Genomic DNA, 8136 nt, shown 5'->3' with positions numbered 1-8136 from the left:
TCAATCAATACATGAGAGATGATCAATGAGTCAATCAATACATGAGAGATGATCAATGAGTCAATACATGAGAGATGATCAATGAGTCAATCAATACATGAGAGATGATCAATGAATCAATCAATACATGAGAGATGATCAATGAGTCAATCAATACATGAGAGATGATCAATGAATCAATCAATACATGAGAGATGATCAATGAGTCAATCAATACATGAGAGATGATCAATGAATCAATCAATACATGAGAGATGATCAATGAGTCAATCAATACATGAGAGATGATCAATGAATCAATCAATACATGAGAGATGATCAATGAGTCAATCAGTACATGAGAGATGATCAATGAGTCAATCAGTACATGAGAGATGATCAATGAGTCAATCAGTACATGAGAGATGATCAATGAGTCAATCAATACATGAGAGATGATCAATGAATCAATCAATACATGAGAGATGATCAATGAGTCAATAAATACATGAGAGATGATCAATGAATCAATCAATACATGAGAGATGATCAATGAGTCAATCAATACATGAGAGATGATCAATGAGTCAATCAGTACATGAGAGATGATCAATGAGTCAATCAATACATGAGAGATGATCAATGAGTCAATCAATACATGAGAGATGATCAATGAATCAATCAATACATGAGAGATGATCAATGAATCAATCAGTACATGAGAGATGATCAATGAGTCAATCAGTACATGAGAGATGATCAATGAGTCAATCAGTACATGAGAGATGATCAATGAATCAATCAATACATGAGAGATGATCAATGAATCAATCAATACATGAGAGATGATCAATGAGTCAATCAATACATGAGAGATGATCAATGAATCAATCAATACATGAGAGATGATCAATGAATCAATCAATACATGAGAGATGATCAATGAATCAATCAATACATGAGAGATGATCAATGAATCAATCAATACATGAGAGATGATCAATGAATCAATCAATACATGAGAGATGATCAATGAGTCAATCAATACATGAGAGATGATCAATGAATCAATCAATACATGAGAGATGATCAATGAGTCAATCAATACATGAGAGATGATCAATGAGTCAATCAGTACATGAGAGATGATCAATGAGTCAATCAATACATGAGAGATGATCAATGAATCAATCAATACATGAGAGATGATCAATGAATCAATCAATACATGAGAGATGATCAATGAGTCAATCAATACATGAGAGAAGATCAATGAATCAATCAATACATGAGAGATGATCAATGAATCAATCAATACATGAGAGATGATCAATGAGTCAATCAATACATGAGAGATGATCAATGAATCAATCAATACATGAGAGATGATCAATGAGTCAATCAGTACATGAGAGATGATCAATGAGTCAATCAGTACATGAGAGATGATCAATGAGTCAATCAATACATGAGAGATGATCAATGAATCAATCAATACATGAGAGATGATCAATGAATCAATCAATACATGAGAGATGATCAATGAGTCAATCAGTACATGAGAGATGATCAATGAGTCAATCAGTACATGAGAGATGATCAATGAGTCAATCAATACATGAGAGATGATCAATGAATCAATCAATACATGAGAGATGATCAATGAATCAATCAATACATGAGAGATGATCAATGAGTCAATCAATACATGAGAGATGATCAATGAATCAATCAATACATGAGAGATGATCAATGAGTCAATCAATACATGAGAGATGATCAATGAGTCAATCAGTACATGAGAGATGATCAATGAGTCAATCAATACATGAGAGATGATCAATGAATCAATCAATACATGAGAGATGATCAATGAGTCAATCAATACATGAGAGATGATCAATGAATCAATCAATACATGAGAGATGATCAATGAATCAATCAATACATGAGAGATAATCAATTAGTCAATCAATACATGAGAGATGATCAATGAGTCAATCAATACATGAGAGATGATCAATGAGTCAATCAATACATGAGAGATGATCAATTATTCAATCAGTACATGAGAGATGATCAATGAGTCAATCAATACATGAGAGATGATCAATGAGTCAGTACATGAGAGATGATCAATGAATCAATCAATACATGAGAGATGATCAATGAGTCAGTACATGAGAGATGATCAATGAATCAATCAATACATGAGAGATGATCAATGAGTCAGTACATGAGAGATGATCAATGAGTCAGTACATGAGAGATGATCAATGAGTCAATCAGTACATGAGAGATGATCAATGAGTCAGTACATGAGAGATGATCAATGAGTCAGTACATGAGAGATGATCAATGAGTCAGTACATGAGAGATGATCAATGAGTCAGTACATGAGAGATGATCAATGAGTCAGTACATGAGAGATGATCAATGAGTCAGTACATGAGAGATGATCAATGAGTCAGTACATGAGAGATGATCAATGAGTCAGTACATGAGAGATGATCAATGAGTCAGTACATGAGAGATGATCAATGAGTCAGTACATGAGAGATGATCAATGAGTCAGTACATGAGAGATGATCAATGAGTCAGTACATGAGAGATGATCAATGACATGGGTATTTGTATTTATTTATGAGCTCTTTTATTGTGCTGTTTGTTGTTTACATTGTTCTTATTAGGATCCCCATTAGCACTAGCATGAGCACTGGCTATTCTTCCTGGGTCCTCACACACTCAACACATACATAAACATACAACAACATTAAAACAAAACAAAACAAAACAAAACAAAACAAAACAAAATTAAAACAAAACAAAACAAAATTAAAACAGAACATAACAAAACAAAACAAAATTAAAACAAAACAAAACAACATTAAAACAAAACAAAACAAAATTAAAACAGAACAAAACAAAACAAAACAAAACAAAATTAAAACAAAACAAAACAAAACAAAACAAAATTAAATCAAAACAAAACAACATTAAAACAAAACAAAATTAAAACAAAACAAAACAAATCAAAACAAAATTAAAACAAAACAAAACAACATTAAAACAAAACAAAACAAAATTAAAACAGAACAAAACAAAACAAAACAAAACAAAATTAAAACAAAACAAAACAAAACAAAACAAAATTAAACCAAAACAAAACAACATTAAAACAAAACAAAATTAAAACAAAACAAAACAAAACAAAACAAAATTAAAACAAAACAAAACAACATTAAAACAAAACAAAACAAAATTAAAACAGAACAAAACAAAACAAAACAAAACAAAACAAAACAAACATCTCATCATTCACTCAGCATGCAATTTACAGTGAAATGAAGTGAAAACTAAAATGCTCAATAAATCCATGTATTTATGTTGGTGCCTCCTGTAGTTCACGGCTATGGCGCAGTGGGCTAGAGCTCTATGGCGCAGTGGACTAGAGCTCTGTGGCGCAGTGGGCTAGAGCTCTGTGGCGCAGTGGGCTAGAGCTCTGTGGCGCAGTGGGCTAGAGCTCTGTGGCGCAGTGGGCTATAGCTCTATGGCGCAGTGGGCTAGAGCTCTGTGGCGCTGTGGGCTAGAGCTCTGTGGCGCAGTGGACTAGAGCTCTGTGGCGCAGTGGGCTAGAGCTCTATGGCGCAGTGGACTAGAGCTCTATGGCGCAGTGGACTAGAGCTCTGTGGCGCTGTGGGCTAGAGCTCTATGGCGCAGTGGACTAGAGCTCTGTGGCGCAGTGGGCTAGAGCTCTATGGCGCAGTGGACTAGAGCTCTATGGCGCAGTGGACTAGAGCTCTGTGGCGCAGTGGGCTAGAGCTCTATGGCGCAGTGGACTAGAGCTCTGTGGCGCAGTGGGCTAGAGCTCTATGGCGCAGTGGACTAGAGCTCTGTGGCGCAGTGGGCTAGAGCTCTGTGGCGCAGTGGGCTAGAGCTCTGTGGCGCAGTGGGCTAGAGCTCTGTGGCGCAGTGGGCTATAGCTCTATGGCGCAGTGGGCTAGAGCTCTGTGGCGCTGTGGGCTAGAGCTCTGTGGCGCAGTGGACTAGAGCTCTGTGGCGCAGTGGGCTAGAGCTCTATGGCGCAGTGGACTAGAGCTCTATGGCGCAGTGGACTAGAGCTCTGTGGCGCTGTGGGCTAGAGCTCTATGGCGCAGTGGACTAGAGCTCTGTGGCGCAGTGGGCTAGAGCTCTATGGCGCAGTGGACTAGAGCTCTATGGCGCAGTGGACTAGAGCTCTGTGGCGCAATGGGCTAGAGCTCTATGGCGCAGTGGGCTAGAGCTCTATGGCGCAGTGGACTAGAGCTCTATGGCGCAGTGGACTAGAGCTCTGTGGCGCTGTGGGCTAGAGCTCTGTGGCGCAGTGGGCTAGAGCTCTGTGGCGCAGTGGACTAGAGCTCTGTGGCGCAGTGGACTAGAGCTCTGTGGCGCAGTGGACTAGAGCTCTGTGGCGCAGTGGGCTAGAGCTCTATGCCGCAGTGGGCTAGAGCTCTATGGCGCAGTGGGCTAGAGCTCTGTGGCGCTGTGGGCTAGAGCTCTGTGGCGCAGTGGGCTAGAGCTCTGTGGCGCAGTGGACTAGAGCTCTGTGGCGCAGTGGACTAGAGCTCTGTGGCGCAGTGGACTAGAGCTCTGTGGCGCAGTGGGCTAGAGCTCTATGCCGCAGTGGGCTATAGCTCTGTGGCGCAGTGGGCTAGAGCTCTGTGGCGCAGTGGACTAGAGCTCTGTGGCGCAGTGGGCTAGAGCTCTATGGCGCAGTGGACTAGAGCTCTATGCCGCAGTGGGCTAGAGCTCTGTGGCGCAGTGGGCTAGAGCTCTGTGGCGCAGTGGGCTATAGCTCTATGGCGCAGTGGGCTAGAGCTCTATGGCGCAGTGGGCTAGAGCTCTGTGGCGCAGTGGGCTAGAGCTCTATGGCGCAGTGGGCTAGAGCTCTGTGGCGCAGTGGGCTAGAGCTCTATGCGCTGTGGGCTAGAGCTCTATGGCGCAGTGGGCTAGAGCTCTATGGCGCTGTGGGCTAGAGCTCTGTGGCGCAGTGGGCTAGAGCTCTATGGCGCTGTGGGCTAGAGCTCTATGGCGCAGTGGGCTAGAGCTCTGTGGCGCTGTGGGCTAGAGCTCTGTGGCGCAGTGGGCTATAGCTCTGTGGCGCAGTGGGCTAGAGCTCTGTGGCGCAGTGTGCTAGAGCTCTGTGGCGCAGTGGACTAGAGCTCTGTGGCGCAGTGGACTAGAGCTCTATGGCGCAGTGGGCTAGAGCTCTGTGGCGCAGTGGACTAGAGCTCTGTGGCGCAGTGGGCTAGAGCTCTATGGCGCTGTGGGCTAGAGCTCTGTGGCGCAGTGGGCTAGAGCTCTATGGCGCAGTGGGCTAGAGCTCTATGGCGCAGTGGGCTAGAGCTCTGTGGCGCAGTGTGCTAGAGCTCTATGGCGCTGTGGGCTAGAGCTCTGTGGCGCAGTGGGCTAGAGCTCTGTGGCGCAGTGGGCTAGAGCTCTGTGGCGCTGTGGGCTAGAGCTCTGTGGCGCTGTGGGCTAGAGCTCTGTGGCGCAGTGGGCTAGAGCTCTGTGGCGCAGTGGACTAGAGCTCTATGGCGCAGTGGACTAGAGCTCTGTGGCGCTGTGGGCTAGAGCTCTGTGGCGCAGTGGACTAGAGCTCTATGGCGCAGTGGGCTAGAGCTCTGTGGCGCTGTGGGCTAGAGCTCTGTGGCGCAGTGGGCTATAGCTCTATGGCGCAGTGGGCTAGAGCTCTGTGGCGCAGTGGGCTATAGCTCTATGGCGCAGTGGGCTAGAGCTCTGTGGCGCAGTGGGCTAGAGCTCTGTGGCGCAGTGGGCTAGAGCTCTGTGGCGCAGTGTGCTAGAGCTCTGTGGCGCAGTGGGCTAGAGCTATATGGCGCAGTGGGCTAGAGCTCTGTGGCGCAGTGGGCTAGAGCTCTGTGGCGCAGTGGGCTAGAGCTCTGTGGCGCAGTGGGCTAGAGCTCTATGGCGCAGTGGGCTAGAGCTCTGTGGCGCAGTGGGCTAGAGCTCTGTGGCGCAGTGGGCTAGAGCTCTGTGGCGCAGTGGGCTAGAGCTCTGTGGCGCAGTGGGCTAGAGCTCTGTGGCGCAGTGGGCTAGAGCTATATGGCGCAGTGGGCTAGAGCTCTGTGGCGCAGTGGGCTAGAGCTATATGGCGCAGTGGGCTAGAGCTCTGTGGCGCAGTGGGCTAGAGCTATGTGGCGCAGTGGGCTAGAGCTCTGTGGCGCAGTGGGCTAGAGCTCTGTGGCGCAGTGGGCTAGAGCTGTGGCGCAGTGGGCTAGAGCTCTGTGGCGCAGTGGGCTAGAGCTATGTGGTGCAGTGGGCTAGAGCTGTGGCGCAGTGGGCTAGAGCTCTGTGGCGCAGTGGGCTATAGCTATGGCGCAGTGGGCTAGAGCTCTATGGCGCCAGTGGTGTAGTGGGCGTTGGACAAGGGGTACGCCGTACCCCCACTTATTTGAAGCATGATTTCTTTTTTTAATAATTCATTTTTTATTTAGTTATTAAAATATTTTTTGTATAATTATTTATTTGAAAGCAGAATTTCAGCTGAATTTATTTGGTCTTCAAACAGAGAAGTGATTTAAATAGCTTCTAGAAAATGCATTTTTCTATTTCATTTATTTATTTGTGTATTTCTTGTTATTTTATTTTATTTTGTCCTCAGAATAAAAAGTTGAAGCTTTGTTTCATTTTAGTTGACTTTTTATAGTATTTTTCTTCTACTTTCAAAATGTATATTTGAATTCGATCTTTGTATTATTATTTCCACTGTGATAGATATATTTAAAATGTATGTATCATTATTTCCACTGTGATAGATATATTTAAAATGTATGTATCATTATTTCCACTGTGATAGATATATTTAAAATGTATGTATTATTATACATTTATTTGTATTATTTCCCTAAGACCTAAGGGCCGACAGGTGGCGCTGTTTGTTTCACAGACAGTTGCTGTAAGTCACCTGACCTCTGACGTCACCGGGGCGGAAGATGTTTCCCTGTTTGAAAATGCTAACAACAACAACAGGATAGTCAGCCTGTTAGCGGATTGAAAGTGTTTACAAAGCGTTTCATGTTTTCACTGAAGCAGAGTAGTAGTTTTATAAAGTGTATGAATGCTCCCGACGGCTCGACACTGAAGATCCAGCAGGTAAACACTTTATTTCACTTTATAAAAACTGTTTGTTTACGTGCAGCTAGCATGATGCTAACAGGCTGTGGTGTTCAAAGTAACGGTCCTTTTGTTTAATAACCGTTATTTCAGCCGTTAACTCTCCGGTTCTGTGCGGCCAGTATCGGCGCCAGAGATTTCTTTTGGGGGTGCTGTGGGGTAGCTTGACGTTTCATAGAGGGTGCTCAAACATGTGGGGTTTCCCATTAATGTACCGGGCGCTACAGTGAAATGTTCTACTGCAACACACACACACGACCCCGAGAAGATTTTTTTTAAATATTGAAGTTAAAGCATCAATCTGGTTCACTTTGAGAGCAACATGAAGAGATCTATGGATACATCTCTCAACACCCACATGAAACAGAACTGTTAACAGATTTACTCTTTCTTTATAGATATTTTACAAATCTGTTTTTCATGTATTACTCTTATATTACTCTCTGACATCACATACATCGTAGCCTTAAAGTTCAGTTTATTTATTTTTATTTTTATTTATTCTACTAAAATCATACAAGAACACGTTTTTGATCAGAATAACAGCAAAAGGTGAGCATAGCTCCTTGTTTTGCTACCTAAAGTTACGTCGTGTGATGTCTGTATTTGCTTCCCCTGTCGCGAGTTCTGGGGCCGTATTCACAAAGCATTTTATCTTACCGCTAGGAGTGCTCCTAACTCGCGCTAAAACATTTTACGTAGGAGTTTTTTCTTAAAAGTTATTCACAAAGCCGCTGAGACCTACTCATACTAAGGATAAATCACTAAGAGTGAACTAAGAGTGACGCGCCGTTGCTATGGATGACGTCGATTCTCGTGCATGAGTTTAGAAGCGGTCAGTACGGTGATTGGTTGTTCAGAGCAGGCGGTCTCGGTGAAACTCATCCGCAACATCCCACAAACGAGCCCACTAAAACAAGGAAATAGCCGAGGCTAGAAATGTATTCCTATCAAATAGTTATGGACAGTGCAGTTAGCAGAATA

General features: G+C 43.7%; 1 protein-coding gene across 1 annotated transcript in view; it reads left to right on the top strand.

Moving 5' to 3' along the window:
* The first annotated feature begins 6946 nt into the window (after window positions 1-6946).
* LOC307029783 (uncharacterized protein) overlaps window positions 6947-8136 on the top strand; it is a 55548-nt gene continuing 54358 nt past the window's right edge. The window contains exon 1 of the mRNA XM_079665866.1: window positions 6947-7131. The gene's annotated coding sequence lies outside the window, so the exon portion shown is untranslated. The remainder of the gene's footprint in view (window positions 7132-8136) is intronic.

This window comes from Notothenia rossii (assembly GCF_949606895.1).
Source record: "Notothenia rossii genome assembly, chromosome: 2".
NCBI classification, from domain to species: Eukaryota; Metazoa; Chordata; class Actinopteri; order Perciformes; family Nototheniidae; genus Notothenia; species Notothenia rossii.
Note: the sequence above shows the minus strand (reverse complement) of the source record. Positions and strands in the feature narration are given on the sequence as shown.